The sequence below is a fragment of the Pinus tabuliformis genome, chromosome 9 (genome assembly GCF_031772625.1).
Source record: "Pinus tabuliformis cultivar Carrire ecotype Pingquan chromosome 9, CPIR1, whole genome shotgun sequence".
In the NCBI taxonomy this organism is placed as follows: Eukaryota; Viridiplantae; Streptophyta; class Pinopsida; order Pinales; family Pinaceae; genus Pinus; species Pinus tabuliformis.
In genome coordinates this window covers 1,484,711,195-1,484,731,102 of record NC_142307.1, presented here as the reverse complement: position 1 = coordinate 1,484,731,102, position 19,908 = coordinate 1,484,711,195, and the positions used below count along the sequence as shown (strand labels likewise).

At 38.9% G+C, this 19,908-nt stretch overlaps 1 pseudogene; it reads left to right on the top strand.

Moving 5' to 3' along the window:
• The first annotated feature begins 5,460 nt into the window (after window positions 1-5,460).
• Window positions 5,461-19,908, top strand: part of LOC149154230 (uncharacterized) — a 30,857-nt pseudogene continuing 16,409 nt past the window's right edge.

Sequence of the window (19,908 nt, the reverse complement as noted above, 5' to 3'; positions counted from 1 at the left end):
ATAATCATCATCATACAGATCATATTTGGGCAGACAGTTGAAAGAAGAGAAGCTATTATATTCACACAGTATATCAGGAGACTGCTCCTTCACATATGGCTCTATGAATATGTCATCTGATTTGTGGTAGGTTTGTTCGTGAATGTCACTACTTTCCTCATGCACAACAGATGTGTTCTTGTGCTCTAAGCATTCAACTTTCATTGTGATCAACTGCATCATTTCCTCTGACTTTTGTAACACACTATGAAGTCTTTCTTCTTGCTCTGCCTTGCGCTGCTCTTCCCTCCTCTTTAGATTTGCCTCAACATCCACAGCGATGTCCTACATTTGTTTCAAAGTGGACGGGCATCTTTCTCTCAAACGGAATTCTATCTCTGGGTCAAATGCTCTAGGATACTGCAATAGAGCTAAATCAGGGGGAGGTCTTATATTTAAAGGCATGGACTGATAGACTTGATTGAATCGATCAGAAAATTGCTGAACAGATTCATTTGGAAGCCTTCTTAACTCATCATAGTCTTGAATGAGTGAGAGGAAACTAACTTTGATCATCCATCTATCAAGGAAGAGCTTGGAACACTGCTGAAGATTTGAGATGCTGGCCTCAGGCAATGCTTTAAACCAAGTCCTAACTTCGCCTTGCAAAGAAAGGGCAAACAGTCTAAGACTAACATCTTCATCTTCCACTTCAAATATATTAAGATAATCTTCAAAATCCTGGATATGTTTCTGGGCAGTAATACCATTCTCTCTATCAAATCTAGGGAGATACTCAGGATGATTTGCAGGCAGAGGATTAAGCACAGGAGGCAAAATGAGAGGCTTGTATCTATCAGGAACTTTACGAGGCACGGGAGTATGTACATGGATTGCAAGACTGGACTCTATTTTTGGTTCCTCTTTGGCTGTATGATGATCTTCAACAGCATTTGAAGACTGCTGCTCTAATGTGCAAGGAGGATTTTCAACAACATTTTCCAAAGGAAAAACATAAAAATCTGATATAAAATCGTCTTTAAAATACAATAAGCACAACAAAATCTTATGGAAGAGAAAGAACATGATCTCTTGGATAATAATCCAAGTCAGAAGCCTGATCTGCTTATACATTTCTTTTGGGTTCATTTCTCCAGCGGAGTCTTTATTCTGAGTGGAGTCGCCAGGTGGATGAATTAACCTTGAAGTGCCTGATCTCTGTCCACCGTCACAGATCAGAGCTAAACATGAGAAGCTCTGAAGAAAAGGAACACTTTCTCCAGAAAACAAGGCAAACTGATCAAAATTGGGGGTATACAGTAATAAACAAATGATTTCAGGTCCCCAGCGGAGTCGCCATTATGTTATCACTCAGGTTGTTCCCTTTGACTCCTAAGGGAATACGGCCGAGGTAACCACAAACCAATCTTTGGACTGCAGGTCCTAGCCTACCTGCAGTCAGAGAGGGCTCTCTCTTTACAATTTAGCTTTGTTTAAGGGATGATTTTAGGCTAGATATGATGCACATGGGTTTAGTTTGAGTTTGGTGGGATGGTTGATCTATTCAAGCAGGGTTGGCATACAAAGTGTAAGAAGTTCAAACCATTGGGCATGGAGTCAATGAATGTGAACTGAAGGGTGTGTTTTCCTTGGCAGAAGAGGGGAATATGGAGTAGGATAGCTACACATGGTACAATGATTAATGCTGGAACAAGGATGAAATGGAGGTCAAGGGATGAGAGGCAGTTAAGGATCTCTCATCCAACCAAAGAGGGAAAGTGGATGAAAACTCTATAGGAGCAATGAAGGATTCCTAAACAGCATTCAGAAATGAGAAATAGCTTAAACATGATCGATTAAGTATGCATATTTATCACTAATTCAGAGGAAAACATAGAAAAGTTACAAGAATTGAGCATAGAGGGCATGATAGCCAGCTCTGAACTATTCCTTCTTCCTGCAACTTAGATTATGATATACAGATGATACAGATACATATAAACTAATAAACAGAGGGAGGAAAGACTTATTGAACCATGAGCAAGCACATGAATTCCACATCAAGCTCTTCAGCCATTGAAAGCACAACCAACCAGTTCAGATGCAAATATTCCAACAATCTTTGATTACAGAAGTTCTTAAGCTTATAGCGCAAGTCTGGAATGAGAAATACAACCAACCCACCCTTTACACTATACAGAGGGTGGTCTTTATAGAGAAAATATCTAAAAATATGTACAAACAGCAGATCTGAGGGCAGATCTGGAGAAATGAATGATTGTAACCTAACATTTATTGGAATGAATGAAAAAATATCTATCTAACAGTTGCGCAGGGACAGCAGCCTCAAGAATGAATTAATATGGTCCTTTAAAGCTCTGCACTAGCAATTTGCCATAACTGCACCTTGGGAACTTGCAGCGCTGCTCTCAGGTGTCTTTATACACTGTTCTGGCAATAACTGGGCTTTAAACACTTGAATTGCCTCTTTAGGCGGTTCTACTACTACAAAGTGGCTTTAATGTTGGCTTTAATGCTCATAACTGTGATCTGGTGGGCTTTGATGGCTCTGAGCTGCTTTATTGACTTTGATGGGGGCCTCTTTAATCTTCTACTGCTTTTAGGCTGCTAATATTTTGAACTGATACTCTTTGCCGCTTCCTCTGATACACTTTGACACTGAATCGGGCCGCTTTCTCTCTCTGATACTCTTTAACTGTCAAATCGCCCCATTCTGCTCTTTGAATGCAAAATAACTGCTGCAAGTGCTTTCCGTGGCCCCTAGAATGCTATTGGCGCATGGACGATCAAAAATGGTCCTTAAACTGATAAATTTTGCAACGCTGGGTCGAATAAAGGAGCTCTGGTGGCATGCCAAGGAGAAATCTTTGCATTTGGAAGTATTTGGGCCCGGAGCGATCTCAAAATGGCCAAGGAAGGCATCGCTCCTTTGCAGTTGCGGCGGGCGAGAGTGCTATACACAAAACTTTAAAAATGGCCCTTTTATTATAATACAAAAATGCTTTCAAAATTGTGCAAATTCATGAAATTTGGGCGCAGGCGGCAACTGTTCATTTTATTAAATTCTGACCGTTGGATCCGGCGCGGGCCAATCCAACGGCCCAAATCTCATCGCCATATCGCATCGGGGCAGACCAGGGGGGCTGCACATAAACAATTGCCGAAACGCGTGGACCTGAAATGCTTATAGGCCCTTTCTTTATTTGAATCGGGTCCGGCCCATCGGCGAGTTCAAATCGGTGGAACAAAACATAAGCTCCCCGAAATCATCGGACCCAAAATGCTTTTATAGGCCCACTTTATCTCTTTTCGGGTCCGAGCCATCGGGACCCGCATATCGGCAGATTTACAATTGAAAGGGTCCGCGGACCCGAAACCCTTAACACTGCATTTATATACCATTTCGGCTCCGGCCCATCGGGAGCCTTCTTTTCGCTGCACTAGGGGCCCTTACGGACCCGAAAACTTTATAAGCCGCGTCTTTATAATATTTCGGCTCCGCTAGTCAGAGCCATATACATGGGGTGATCGCCGATATAATATGGGCCGTTGATTTGGGGCCCAAATGGATGGCTGAGATTTGGTCAGCGTTTCGCTATCGGAGCAAGCTGGGGGCGGGACATTATATACATATGACTGCCGATGCGATATCGCAATCGGCGATCGGCGGACCATTTGTCGGGCTTATATACATTGTTTGCAACCATACGATACACCGATCGGTGAAATCGCAATCGGCCTTTATTGATCGGACTCCCATATATGCATTGTGTTAACACACAACTCCCCTCCTGACTACGATATCGCATCGGAGGGGGTCCAAATAGAACTCTTTTGCAATCGGAGCAAGGCCCAAGGTAAGTGATGCGGGCTTTTATGATCGAAGGCAGAATTTTTGATGTTTTGAAGGGATTTCAAGGCATCGGAAGGGGTCCGAAAGCCCAAAAAGGGATTTTTCATGCCTTGGAAGGATTCCAAAGGCACCTGGGAGGATTTTTATGTGTTTTGAGAGGGGTTTAATGGCCTTTAAAAAGGTTTGTGCCTTGGAAAAGGTAGAAACAAGGCCAAAAGATGGTTTTTTATACATATGAAGGGAATTTATGCTTTGTGAAGGAATCAGAAAGAACTAGAGGGGTTTTATAGAGTGATGAAGGGCTTTATGCATCGGAAAGAGTCCGAAATGCATCTGGAAGATGGTTAGAGGAGGGCAGTGTGGGTTCTTGCTGAGTTTCTGATAAACTTAGCAATTCCCGAGGATGTATATGGTTATCTTTCAACCAGGGGGAGGGGATAAGTATATAGGGGAGTAATATACATAGCTTTAGTAGGGGAAGGGGAAATAGATAGGGAGCTACATAGTAAAGTTAATAGTTAATATGACAATGATGAGAAAAAGCGCTAAGTATGATGTCTTAGGCTATTAAATGGGGGAAAATGACTGATAGAAGAAGTGTGAACATTCCTTGAGTGAAGCAGATCTTCACCAAGGCAAATGATATGGAGAATGATGAAACTAAGAGGTATCAAGGAGATCTTGACCTCTTTAGGGGAAGTTAGTTAGTGACTTGGGGAAAAAGGAAGAACGGAGGAGTTAGACATGCCTCGCTTGAAGTCCTCCAACTGAAAAACTGCCTCAAACCAAAAAATGTATTGCTTATCAAAATTGGAACACAGCAGTGGCAGTGAGACTAGCACACTCTCATGGACACTTCTTTGGCCATCTGTAGCAAATATGGAGCATTGGAGCATGCATAGTACGACATATTTTGCATGTAGAAATGTCGATCATGAAAGATGATTAATCTGCTGCAGCAGGAGGCTAACACCACCAGCAACATTTGAAATTCATGAACATCAAATTTCACCACCCACTATATCTACACCAACTCCCACTCTCCCCTCAACAAGCATTAGAGGTCCCACAATACAACTGAGTGTGGGAGCTGCTCAACAGTATGTGCCTCTAAGAAATAATCAGTTTTTATGGCCTGTGTCTCCACCAACTATTCCAACACCAACCCCTTTGTAGGGAGCTTCCATGGGAATTCTTAGAGTTGGTACAATAGGTTAGTGGCCACAAATTTCTAGTGGTTTGGAAGAGTGGCCAAGTTCAAGGATTGCTGGATCGAATTATATTGGATCTATTAGCAATTTTTCTGCTGCATAGGGTGTTCAAATTAGGGGAATGCTCCCCTGTCACTCAAGCAAGATGGTCTCAAGAAAGAAAGTTCAACTTTTCAAGGAGGGTTAATTCCATCAATACCATCAAAACCCTTGCAAGATAACATAAAATCCAGCTTTTCTGTAGGACTAAGTGATGTTAAAGGCATGTCTGCCGATGGAAATGGTTTTTTTTCAAATTTAATTTTCAATGGAGATGTTTTTCCTACTACCCCCTCTCAATCTAAATAGATTTTAGCTTCGCGGACTTTGTATTCAGTCAACAATGTTTCATCTTTTATGGTTCTTGTACCAATATCGGTTGCACCTGCTCTAGCTCTGGCTAAGAATCAGCTAAATAAATCACAAAGCACATCAACTTTGCTTGTATCTATTGGATTTGGTGCAACAAATTCAATCCTAGGAGGAAACGCCCAACTGTCCTGGCCAAGGATGATGCAGTCTAATTTTCAAAAGTATACCAAGGTTTTCTCTGAGGTGGACACCGACAAGGATGGAAAAATCACCGGTGAACAAGCTCATGATATTTTCCTAAGTTGGAGGCTTCCAAGAGGTATTGAAGAGAAAAATGTTGGATTAATTAAGTCGTTATGTGAGTTTACTCAATATCTTCATGGTTGTTGGCTTATTGAAATTGGAATTATATGTAACATTTCTGAAGGCTGATATAGACATGTCGGTGGTCACAAAATTTTTCTAAAGGTTCTCAATTTTGTATGAAAGAATAAATTAGTGGGCCTATGAGTTTCTTATTGCTCATTTCATTATGTGTTTTATGTTGCTTCAATCAATAATTCTATCATAACAACTAGTCATTAGATATTCTAGTTCCGTCATTTGAGGATTGAAATGCATGTTATAATTGACATATCTATAAGGAAGATATGCCTTTAATGGAGACTTTGAAGGAAATGTTTGTCTGACACCACCATCACACTATCTTCACTTTAATTATTGGTGTTCTTTGGGTGCATCATGTATAGGTTTTAAAGTAGGTCTGGGATTTGTTTGACCGGGATGGGGACAGTATGCTTTCTCTAATGGAGTTATGCATTGCACTCTATTTTATGGAACAATATAGAGAAGGCCATCCCATTCCTCTAGTGCTTCCTCCTCGTATCCAGATTGATGAAGCATTGAATTCTGGATTTGAAGTGAAAACTACTACACACCGTTCAATTGTGTACAGTGGAATGCTTTGGCGCCATAACCCAGATAATTTTCATTTTTACTACATTTTTCTGAAAAAATACCTATGGCTGAAATTCACACTTTCATTTCATTTTGTATTCAAGTCTTGTAAATACAAGTTTGTGCACCAATTGTTTTTTCTTAATAGATGCAATTATCTTGATTTCTTCAAAGTTAGTAATTGTTTATTGGATTTTTTTTAGTTGTACCATTCACTGGAAGAATATATTTTTGTTTGGTTAATGTTTTTTGGTTGGTTGTGATTTGTTAAAAGTGAACTTGGGTATTGTTGGGTCACTAATTTGTCATCATTTTCACTTGTCTTTGTTATTCATTAACGTCGAACCATCCATTGCACCATTTCACTCACTTGCCACCATTTTCACCATAATTCTTCATGATGTATCTCTATGTGTCTAAGTGGTTAATTAACATCATTTTCCTTTATTTTTAGTAGATTAAAGAAGAACTTTGCTTGGTTTTACTAATGATATTTTTGCAGGTGTAATTTTCTACAGCTCAATGAAGTTTCTGCAGTTGTCTTCATGGTTGACGTAGTAGCACCATTCTCGAAGGAAATTCAGCACATGGAAATTGTTTCTAAAGGTTCCAATATGGATTTCTATTGGTTAAATACCACCCAGAGTGCACATGTTGACCTCCAACATCAAATCAAGTGAAAAACACAACAGTTTTGACCATTCAACTTCAAATGCCTTTTCTGAGCCAATGAAAGCATATTTCGGAAAACACAAACATAGTTTTTGTTCATCACAGACCCAATCAAGTTCTTCATGAACAGCTGTCTCAAATTCGATACCATTTGATATATTATCGAAGATCTTTGGAGCCTTATTTTGCAGATTACGTGGTTATACGTTTTTTTCAAATTGTCATTTAATGCACAGTCAACAAATAAGCCAGAACGAGTTGTTCTTTAGCAAATTCGTGGCAAGAAAATCAATATGAACATATTTGGGCTCATCATTTATCTTAAAATCCTTCACAACAAATTTTAGTTTATTCTCAAATTGAATGGTTGAGATCTCAAGGTAGAATTCTTGCAATGAAATTCTAAAATTCTAGTTGCTTCAGAGATCTATAAAACCAATGTAATCTATTTGATGAGGGGGGGGTTATTGTTTCAAAAACTCTTTTTTTCATTTATAAACTTTGTTTCTTTCTATTTCCTTGTTGTGCAATTCAAATGTGTGAATAATCAACTCGTGAAGGTATCGTTTTAATACCTGCTTCTCGTAGGAGGGCCCCCTCGAGACAATAAGGTTTGCTTCTAATTTTTAATCTAGTATTTCATTTTATGTTTCCTGTAGAATTTCATTAGCTTAAATTTTGATTTATGTTGTTAATTTTTCATAGTAGATTAATCTAATTGATTTCATCGTTGTGAAGATTTCTTATGCACATGGACTAAGTTTAGGTTCATTTAGATTCATAACATAGTTTTACATTACAGTTTTGAATGGAGATGATCTTTCTTTCTGTTACAAAGTAGACTCTTTTACAATGTGCTTTCAATTTCAGCAAGTGTGTGTAATTTCATTCAGAAGCAAAAGTGTGGTTTTGATTTCCTTTAAAAGTGTGGACTTTTAAAACAAGCATGTTATTCATTTCTAAAAGAATGTAATCTTTCTTTTAATAATAGGCAATAGAACTAATCTCATAACTATTAGGAAAACATGTTCATTTTGGTATTTCAACTTAATTTAGATATTGTATGAGTGACAAAGACTCCTAGCACATACAATTCATATACATTTCATTAGTTTACTAGCCCTGGTTGATAATTCATATAACGAATTTAACAATCAATTAAATTACCAAACATTTTGGTGATCCAGGTGGATATTGGTGGCCACCTGCCAATTCCACTTGGACCCCCACCATTGTTTCTTTCAGTTTTTTAGTTTACTTATTTGTAGCACAATTTACTATTTTTGGCAGTTTTTCGGGTCATAAACTTTCGGAGCCATTTTGAGGCCCTAAACGACGTTTTTTATGAAAACTGGGAGTAACATGGATTTTTTGACCTATGTTGCTCTTCCCAAAGTTGTATTCTTGGGATAGATCTTTCTAATGAGGTATTGGGCATGTCAAATGGAGATCGTATGCCAAAGTTATGACCCCTTGAAGTTGATGTACCAATTTTTTACCCAAAACGGGGCCCAAAGTTTGGCACTTCATCTCCTAGGGTTAGGGTTTTGGATGTTTAGGGTTTTCCATTGTTTCTCAATAATAAATAGGCCTTTGAGCCTCATTGTAAGACAATTCGGAGGCAGGTAGCCACCACATCTCTCCTCAGAGATAAGCTACCATCTCCCGAGCTCGTTTATTTCCATTTATGTTTGTAAGCATATTTCAGTATTTTACATTAATGAAATGAAGTATTATTTCTATTGTATCTCTGTATTTATGGTCATCTCTGTAATTTGTTGCATTCATGTTAAAATCTGGATCAGTGGTATTTGAGTGATCTGCTCTTTCTCTATTTTTCTTTGCATGTCCCCAACGAGGTCAGGATATAAGGAGTTAGGGCTTGAACTGGTCGAACCTTTGCAAGACTAGCCTTGAAAATCTCGACGGCCTCCCATGGCGAATGAAAAGAAAGACGAGGGGGCAGGAGATCCTATCAAAATCTTGCTTGAAGAGGCTCTCGAGTGACAAAGGAACACAATGATGGACAACTTTGCCCAAATCCTTTAGCGGCTACCTAAGGGCAACACATCTACTTCCAGCAGCTACTCCGGAAGAGCCACAGCCTTTAAGGTACAAGTTAACTTTGAAATTCCCATATTTGAGGGTAAGATTGATGTAGACATTGTAGATAAATGGTTAAATCTGCTAGAAGGGTATTTTTTTTGTTCATGATTTTTTAGATGGGAAAAGATTGCTTTCGCTCTTCTCAAATCCACCCCCCACGTCAAGGAGTCATGGGAAACCTACTGCAAGCAAAAGGATGAAAGTACATCCTCACTTTTTTCAGTTGCACCCACTTGGAATTCATTCTGGAATGCCATCAAGGAGCAGTACTACCCTGTCAAAAGCTATGAGGATAAATACATAAGGTGGACCACGCTGCGGCAGGGAAGGGACCAAGACGTTCCAGAGTTTACCAATATTTTTCATACCCTTCACACAAAGTTGGGTATCAAGGATTCTGATCTACATTTGGTACTCAAATACCGTGGCTACCTACACAAGTACATTCAGGACAAGATGGAGTTCCTGGACATCTCCTCACTCGGCATGACGTATTGATACACTGTCAAGATCGAGCATAAGTTTAAACAGAAGAAGCGAGACTTTGGATCTGCAAATCCAAAGCAAGGGAAAGGCACCCCCAAACCGTTGAACAAAGGACAAAGCCAAGGCAAGGTGGCGTAGGACAACCCGCTAAAGCTGCAAGCAAAGAACAACACTATGAAGTTGAAGAAGGACACACAAAAGTGGTGGGAGTTCCATAAGAGCTCCACTCACAACACAAGTGAGTGTCAGGCCAAGAAGTCACTGGTGGCTGAGCTAAAGTATTCAAAATCAGATGCATGTTTAGACTCTGAGTCAGAACCTGATAAGGGGAATGACAAAGGGAAGCAGATTATTGATGCGAAGCCCAATGCCACCATTGCCACCACGAAGATCCAGAAGGAGGAACCCGAAGATCTAGAGGAGGAGGAGCACCTCTTCCACTCCCAGATGTGGGTAAAGGGGTCCCCGCTATAGTTCATTGTCTATAGCGAGAGCCAAAAGAACCTCATTTTGGCAGAGGTCATGAAGAGGCTAGGCTTATCGACCACATCATATCCACAACCATACACCATCGAGTGGCTTCACCAAGGACGACATCTTCACGTAAGCCGGCAATGTCGCCTTCCATACAACATCAAGCCCTTCAAGGATGAGGTATTATTTGATGTTTCTCCCCTTGATGTTTGTGATGTATTATTAGGCCAACCATACTTGTGGAAGCGACATGTTGTATATGAGTCAAGGCCTCGTGTTGTTATTGTTACTTTGGGAAATAAGTTGTACAAGATACCGGAGGTAGCACCGCCTACCGCCATCTTTTTGGTTACTGCAAAACAATGTAGTAAGCTCATTTCCAAACCAAGAAATTTGTTTTCCTGATGATACGCCCTCAAGGAAAGAAGAAGCCGGTGGCCACGACCTCCAAACAGATCCCCTCCACATGACAACTACAGATGGACAAGGTCGTGGAGGAGTACAAGGATATCTTCACCTCCCCCATAGGGGTTCCTATGCACTATCAGTCAAGCACTCCATCGATCTGACCCCAGGTGAACCGCTGCCCAATGGATCAATCTATAGGCGCTTCATTCTGGAGAGAAATGAAATCAAGAGGTAGATTCAGGAGCTACTACAGAAAGGTCACATCCAACCGATTTCATTGCCCTATGGTAGCCTGATCGTGTTGGTATAGAAGAGAAGGATGGGACTTGGAGGCTCTGTATTGACTATAGGGCGCTGAACAAGATCACTGTCTGGAATAGGTACCCGATCCCATAGATTCATGACCTTCTGGACCAACTGAAGGGGGAAAAATATTTCATCAACATTGATTTGAAGTCAAGATATCACCAAGTACCAATTAAACCCTATGATGTGTGGAAGACTACCTTCAAAGCCAAGGAGGGCCTTTTCGAATGGTTGGTTATGCCTTTCGGGTGGACGAATGCTCCTGCAACCTTCATGAGGCTAATGGATGACATCTTATGGCCATTCACCAACTCATTTGTAGTGGTATACTTAGATGACATCCTGATCTTCAACCATAGTTGGGAAGAGCACCTCCATAACATCAGATAGGTTCTCTAAACACTGCGGCAACACAAGTTATGTGCCAACTTGGAGAAATGCACTTTTTCCATGACCCAAGTTTAGTATCTGGGATACATTATTGATGAACAAGTGCATGTGGATCTAGCCAAGATCCAAGTCATTCGGGATTGGCCATCTCCAACCACTCTAACAGAACTTTGCAGCTTTCTGGGTCTTGCCAACTTCTACCGCAGGTTCGTGTTGGGATTTTGTCATATCACTTGGCCCTTGAGTCAAGTCACCAAGGGAGGAGCGAAAGCCAAATTCTTTTGGTCTGAATCTCAACAGAAGGCATTCACAAATTTGAAACATCACCTCTACTCGACACCAGTGCTCGCATTACCAGACTTGCAACAACCATTTTAGATCGAGACAGATGCCTTTGACTATGCAAATGGGGCAGTCCTTACTCAACATGGGCATCCAGTGGCATATCACAGTGAGACACTTTCAGACATAGTCCGGAAGTATCCCACTTATGAGAAAGAGATGTATTCCATTGTGCAGGCTTGCCGACAATGGAAGCATTACATTTTGGGGAAGGAAACAGTCATCCACACAGACCACTAGCCCCTGCAGTTCATACAGACACAAGGAAAGTTGCAGAATGATCGCCATCAGAAGTGGTCCACATACCTACAACAGTTCCATTTGAATATCAAGTATAAGAAGGGCACCACCAATAATGTTGTAGATTGCCTCAGTCGACCACCGATCATGGTGTTAACCACCGTGCTCAACGCTTCTGGGAACGAGACTTCTGATTGGCCACTTCTCTACAAAAGCGACCCAGAATTCAGCCACACATACCACACACTCTTGGAGGGTTAGCATGTTCCATATTTTCACCTCCAGGATGCCCTGTTATGCCACCTAGGTCACCTTTCTGTTCCTTCAAGTGAGCGTGCTAAGATGATTTGGGAAGCACACTACAGTCTGACTGCTGGGCATTTCGAGGTCGAGAAAATGGTACCAGTACTGAAGAATTATTTCTATTGGCTGAATCTTCGATAGGATGTCGGAAAGTACATCAGATCCTGCACTGCTTGCTCCATTGCCAAACTGGCCATTAAGAAGAAAGGCCTCTATACTCCACTTCGTACCCCTAGTCGACCTTGGGAATCCATATCCATGAATTACATGTCAGGCCTTCCTTCTACTAAGCATGGAAACGACTATGTTTTTGTGGTCATCAACAAGTTCTCAAAGATTGCCATTATGGCGGCTTGCAAGAAGAATATCATAGCAGAAGCCATTGCTAAACCCTTCTTTGAATGAGTGTGGGTACACTTTTGGATCCCACAGTCAATCATGTCATATCGAGACAGCATGTTCCTCAGTACATTTTGGCCCAGTTTTTGGTCAATGCTAGACGCCAAACTCACCAAGTCCACAGCCTTCCATCCCCAAACTGATGGCCAGACAGAGGTTGTCAACAGGATGATCGTACACATTCTGTGCATGTACAACTCAAAGCATCGACACACATGGTATGAGAGCCTCCCCTATGTTCAGCACAACTATAAACAGGCTCTCCATAGCTCTATTGCCACAACCCTTTTCAGGTGGGCTTGGGATTCCAGCCACTATGTCCCATTGATGTGGCCATGCCATTTGCAGCTACTCAGGCAGATTCGGCTCATTTTGATTCTGAAACAAATAAGGAAAATAGATTCATTGAGCACATCCAACATATCTTCCAGTAGGTCCACAACATTCTCGAGAAATCAAATGCCAAGTACAAGCAGCAACATGATCAACATCGGGTGCCACACAAGTTTCAGGTGGGTGACAAAGTCTAGTTGCATTTGCAAAAGGAACGCCTTACCGGAGCCTATCGGAAACTCCGGCCACTCTGATATGGTCCTTACACCATTATCGAGGCTATGAGAGACAATGCATTTGAGCTCAGCATTCCCCCATTCCTTGGCCTGCACCCAATGTTCAATGTGGACCGCCTTCGGCCATACTTTCCACCATTACTACACACATCCAACATTGCAGAATAGCTCACACCAATAGAGTTAAATGCAGATTGCAATGGAACAAGCTACAACTGATTAGATCATGGACACACAGATCAAGCACAGTCGCCAGCAAAAGATCCAACTGTATCGAGTTGTCAAAGCAGGCCAACTCCTTCACCAGGGCGAGTGGCTCACCAAGGACCAAGTTCAGCCAAAGTTTCCTCATCTCATGGAGGAACTCAATGCAATGGGGACCATTGCTTCCTAAGAGGGTAGGAATGATCCAGGTGGATATTGGTGGCCACCTACCAATTCCACTTGGGCCCCCACCATTATTTCTTTCAGTTTTTCAGTTTCCTTATTTCTAGCACAATTTACTATTTTTGGCAGTTTTTTGAGTCCTAAACTTCCGAAGCCATTTTGAGGCCCTAAACAATAATTTTTGGGAAAACTAGGAGAAACATGGGTCCATGGACCGATGTTGCTCTTCCCAAAGTTGTAGTCCTCGGATAGATCTTTCTAACAAGGTATTGTGTGCATCAAACGGAGATCATATGCCAAAGTTAAGACCCCGAGAAGTTTATGTACCAATTTACCCAAAATGGGGCCCATAGTTTAGCACTTCATCTCCTAGGGTTAGGGTTTTGGATGTTTAGGGTTTTCCATTGTTTCTCAACAGTAAATAGGCCTTAGAGCCTCATTGTAAGACAGTTCAGAGGCATGTAGCTTCCACATCTCTCCTCATAGGTAAGCTACCATCACCCGAGCTAGTTTATTTCCATTTCTGTTTGTAAGCATATTTCAGTATTTTACATTAATGAAATGAAGTATTATTTCTTTTGTATCTCTGTACTTATGGTCATCTCTGTAATTTGTTGTGTTCCTATTTAAATCCAAATCATTTGGTGTCGTCGCATGGGAAGTGTATATAGGAGTATTTTTCTTTAAAAAAAAAAAAAACTTCAGTCACCTACCACTCCCACTATATCACGTGGTGCAGTAAGAGCCACACATCCACATCATGAATTCTTATTTTTGTAGGTAGAAGAAGAGGTAAAAAAGAGGTTGAAGAAATGGATGGAGATGATGACAATGAGGAAGATCCTTTTGGATTTCACATTCGAGAAACTAATGTCAATGCTAATATGAAGAACATCCCTCCATTTGTACTTCCTAACTTCAAAGGGATGAGATCAAAAGACTAGGAAACCGTTCTTTTTGAATTTGAAATAATTTTCAAATCCTATGGCTACTCATTACACATTCAAAAATTGAATTTGTTTCTAGCAACATTGAAGGATAGAGATCTTAGATGGTTCACTACTTTAGGAACAAATTCTATAAGGACATGGGATGATATGAAAAGAGTATTTTTTGAAAAATATAAACATTATTGCATACACCATGACCTTAGAAATGAAGTCTTTAATATGAACCAAAAATAGGATGAAAGCTTAGAAGATTTAGTGGGGAGATTTACTTATAAAGTTGAAAGATCTAAATTGCATAATTTAGGATAAGACACATTAAAAACTCTCCTACTAAATGCTATAAAGGATGAATGGATTGGTCTTCTTAACCTGGTGGGAAAAGAAGATGTCTCTCAATTGTCATTTCAAGATATTTGTGAACTGTGCAAGAACATATCAAGAGGAGAAGCAAACTTAGTATGGAAGATCCCCTTAGGATCCATTTATGGACAGAGTAAGTAAGTTGACATCAATATTGATAAGTAAAACTGAACTTAACAATTTGCTAGACATTTTTGGTAATTTAAATGAACAAATTGATATGGTAAGAATGTGAAACAAGAAAAAAGTTGAGATTGTTACTTCATTTATATTTTTCCCTAAATGTAGAAAGAAACATGTTTTTTATGAATGTCCACTTGATAACATTAAAATTTGTGAAATCAATGCAGGATCACATACTACTAAAGATTGTCCATCATTACCAAGGTTAAAGGAAGTTTACCAAGGAGTAAATCAAACACTAGAACAATCCTATTATGTAGCTCCAAGAATACCATGGTAGACTCATCAATCTGGTAGATGCAAGATCTTAATTCACGTTATACATAACAATCACAAAGTAATTGGCGGACACCCTTGCCTTGGCAACCTTGGCCATCTCAATCCCAAATTCAAAACCAGTCTTGGCAATGAGGTTGGCAAGGGCCTAAATCCACCATATCCTCAATATTCTCCTTACTATCCTCAATACCATTATCAGTGTTATCCATACCATTCACATCCATCACAACATCAATTTCACTATCAGTCAACCTCAATTCAAAGATCCATCCCCACTCCACTACCTAGACAACCATTTCAAATCGCCAACAATAAAACACCTCAATCCACTTACAATTTTAAGGTATTGCAAAATGATTCACCAGATCCCATTGAAGTTAAACAACCAGAAGAAGAATATTCAAATAAGGTCCAAGAATCATGGATTCCCGTTAAAGAGGAGAAGTTGTTGGAACTTAAGATTGAAAAATTTCCTGCATGCCTATCACCAGATTCTATGAATGTGAATCACATCTCTAAAGACTTGCATGGCATGAGACAAGGAAGTCAAGGAAGTCAATATTACATTGAATCTTGGTTCAAGACAGTCGTCGGATCCCAATGCTCAATTCTTCAATATTCTTCGACATCATCTCAATCAAGGCAGTTAATCTCTCATATACTAGTACATATGAAAGAGTATATTTCAAACTTGCATATGAATTTATCTATCATCTTGTTATAGACATGGTTCCATTGGAAGTATTCATATACTTGAACAAGATTTATTTTTAAAGTAGAGTAGGACATATAAAAAATAAAAATAAAAAAGTAAAAGGAAAAATAAGTCCTATTGTGAAAACCAGCTTGTTGGTGAAATTGGACATGAGATTTTCTTGAAAAGCAGGCAACCGGCGAGCAAATTTCATAGTAAGTTTTGCAATTTTATGATGGTTTCAACCTTTTATTATGGTTCTTAAGATCAGTTTTGGTTCTATGCTTGAGTTGGTTGATGTGGAATTCCTTAAGGCCCACCCTCCAACAGATCTTGTCCCATCGATCTCAACAACTTATCTGGGATCAAGATCAAGTATTCTTTGGAGTGCCTTGGAACTTGCATACATCAATGGAAAGCCTCCTCTTTGAAAAAGATGGGAATACAGAAATGTCTTTTGATTGTCAAATCTTGCAAGTGACTCAACTTCAATACATTCATTCGTCCATGTCAAGTTGCACTCAGGTACCTTGACACTCATTTACATTATTGGTGAGTTGTCTCACATTGGTTAACTATTTTCATCAACAATGGGTAATCTAATGATTTCTTTCCATGCTCGACTTCGGCACATTCATTCACATGGTAAGAATTGTACCATTAATTTTGGTTTTGATGAAGACTAATGGTTTTATGGAATCAAAAACAACTTCTAGCAATACATTTTATTAGTTTCTTGTAGCAACATGTTCATCTTGTTTTTCAACAGCAGTATGATGACACCATTACAACTCATTTTCATTAATTTCCTTTTCAAAGAAAATCAATAAAATTGGGCCTATTGCAGTCAACATGCATTATGTTTCATGATTTCTACTTCAGCATGAAGTACACGATCCAAATCAGCGATTCAAACTTGGAGAAAACAACTTTCTACAAAAAATGACATTTTCTGCAACAACTATGGAAAATTGTAGTTTTTGCAGCTATTGTTGTAACAGCCTGTTTTTGATGTAGTAACTTTGTTCTAGAGGAATTTTTGGAACAAATATTGCAAGATATTGGATTAGAAATAAAAAATTATGAGCTTCTGGTTTTTCTCAGAATATGGTAAATTGAGTAAGACGTGTGTAGAATTCCAAAAAAGTGTAATTTTCTAGGACTTTTCAACGGATTTTCATTTTTCACCATTATGGATAGATTAGGCCAGATTTGGTATTTTTTCGTAGTAGCATCTTTTCTTCATCAAAATGGGATTCTGAAGGCATGAGGTGGTAAAAAAGGTAAGAATGCACCATTTCCCTTTTGAAGCACTCAATTTGGCCTTAAAATCAGTTCGTGGCATATGTTTTTGTGCAACATTGGATGGCATGAAAAGTCATTTTCATAATTTTCGAAAGCCCAAAATTCAAGAATCTATTTGCCAGTAGAATGGTTTTATTCCAACATCTACAACCCTTACTTTAGCATTTCAATTTCTTCAAAAGGTAAAACTTGAGGTAAAAATCTTACATAAGGCTTTTTAATTTATTAAATATTTAGGAAAATATGATCAATAACCACTTCAATTACCATTCTTACAAACTATATTCTCCATCATTGACCTATCCCTCATACCAAATTCATGCTCTATCCACAAGTTTTGTCATTAAGAAATAGTGTGCAATATATTCAAAAGTCATCATGCAAATATTATGAGTATGAAAGCTTGGCATGGTAGTGATCCATAGTAGAAGTCACCATGAATGTCTTACAGTCCCTGAGTTTGAAATATGATATCAGTGGTGAAATGTTAATATACTAGCTTATGATGTGTTTAAGAGTTGGGTCCAAGACAAATTTGAAGGGTTTGGAGCAAAGGTTGATTGAAGACATGCTTGTGAAGGAATGAAAGCATTAGTTGGTGGTCATCACTTTTATTGTGCATAAATGATAGACCTCAATGTCTTATTTTGTGATGTTTTGATCCATTGTCTATTTATTTAAAAGAGAAAATAGATGCATGCACTCCTTTCTTAGATCATTTGTTGAAAAAATAGAGGTCAATGAAATCTGCTATGTTTTGACTCCTCTACTAGGCAAGAGATGGATTTAGCTAAGGTATGTGTTGAAATTGTAGCTCATAAAGTTTTTAATAGAAAAAGAGATGTTCAAAAGTCTGCACAAACAATATTCCTATAAAATGGAGTATCCTAGAGAGAGAGAGAGAGAGAGAAACAAATCTGAGTTCATCCCCAAAGATCAAAATCAATGTTGTTTGCACCTTTATATAAATTTATGCACATTTTTCTCTTCTATGGGTACGAGATCACAAAGATGTTGTCTTGCAAGAATATATGCAACAAACAAGAACAATATTTGAGTAAAAAGTGGAAGAAATTCGAGAGGAGGTTCTTTTGACATCATAAAGCAAATGTAATAGGAGTTACTAGTAGCAACACAAACACTTTCTTTTCTTTACATAATCAGCACAAATCATTGATATCAAGGCTCAATTAGAGGATAGTAATAAGGATTAGGCAGACGATACTAATATTCTATTTCAAGATGTATAAAGAATTCTTTGAGGCACACCTCCAAAAGTATGGAAATGAACATGATTCACATTACAAATAATTGAGTTAAGCATTGGATATGGTAAGTTGTTACTCCTTTTTATTAATGCAAATCAGTTTGAGTCTGCTTCATGATTTCTCTTAAGTGGATATCTGCCAAAATTTTATGGTTCTTCTTCTTCATATCTTTCACTTTCCTCTAGTTCACCTACTTTGGGATGATGTCAGTTGTTATTACTCCAAGTTACCACATTGCTTCAATCATTTCATCAAACTTTTATTCCTCTTGGAATCTCTTCTATGGGTTCATTGTCCCTTGGTTGAAAAATCTTGTATGGTGGAGATGGTTTTATTGGTTCAACTCCATTTCTTGGACACTTTATGGTCTAATTGCAACACAATTGGGTGACGTGGATTCTAAGATGAATACAATAGAAGGAAAATACAAAAATAGTATATTTTGGGAGAAGCTACTTCTTGGGAGTTGTATTTTACATGGTGTGCATTCATATTTTATTTTCTTTGATGTTTCCTTTTCCATTGAAACATTCAACTTTCAGATTTAGGCATCAAAGAAGGGGGTGTTGGAAATTAGCTTTATTCCATGGAGATGAGGCTTGGTGTGGACTTCAGTAAAGTGTTAAAAAAAATATTTATTTTATGGAAGCAATCAAGCAATTATCAAGGTTTCATTCTCTCATGATGTTAGCAAGGAGAAAGGACAAGTGATATAAGAAGAAATTCATTGATAAGATTAACCAACATCTTTTAAAGCAGCACTCTCCAAGAATGAAATATGACAACCTTGTGTGGATAAACAAAAGAGGTATATGATTTCATTGTGGGGGAGATGTTGGGTCACTGATTTGTCATCATTTTCACTTGTCTTTGTCATTCATTAAGCCCTTACTTCCAACCATCCATTGCACCATTTCACTCACTTACCACCATTTTTACCATAATTCTTCATGATGTATCTCTATATGTCTAAGTGGTTAATTAAGATTATTTTCCTTTATTTTTAGTATATTAAAGAAGAACTTTGCTTGGTTTTATTAATGATAGTTTTGCGAGTGTAATTTTCTGCAACTCAGTCAAGTCTCCACAGCTATCTTCATGGTTGAGATAATAGCACCAATCTAGAAGGAAATATGACACATGGAAATTGTTTCTAAATGTTCCAATATCGATTCCTATTGGTCAAATACCACCCAGATCGCACATGTGGACCTCTAGCATCAAATCAAGGGAAAAATGCAGTAATTTTGACTAGTCAACTTCAAAGGCATTTTCTAAGAAAATTCAAGTGAATATCGAAAAACAAAAACATGGGTTTTGTTCAGCACGGGCCCAGTTAGGTTCTATCTAAGCAGTATTCTCCAATTCATTACCATTTGAGAGATTTTAGAATATCTTTGGAGCCTTACTTTCTA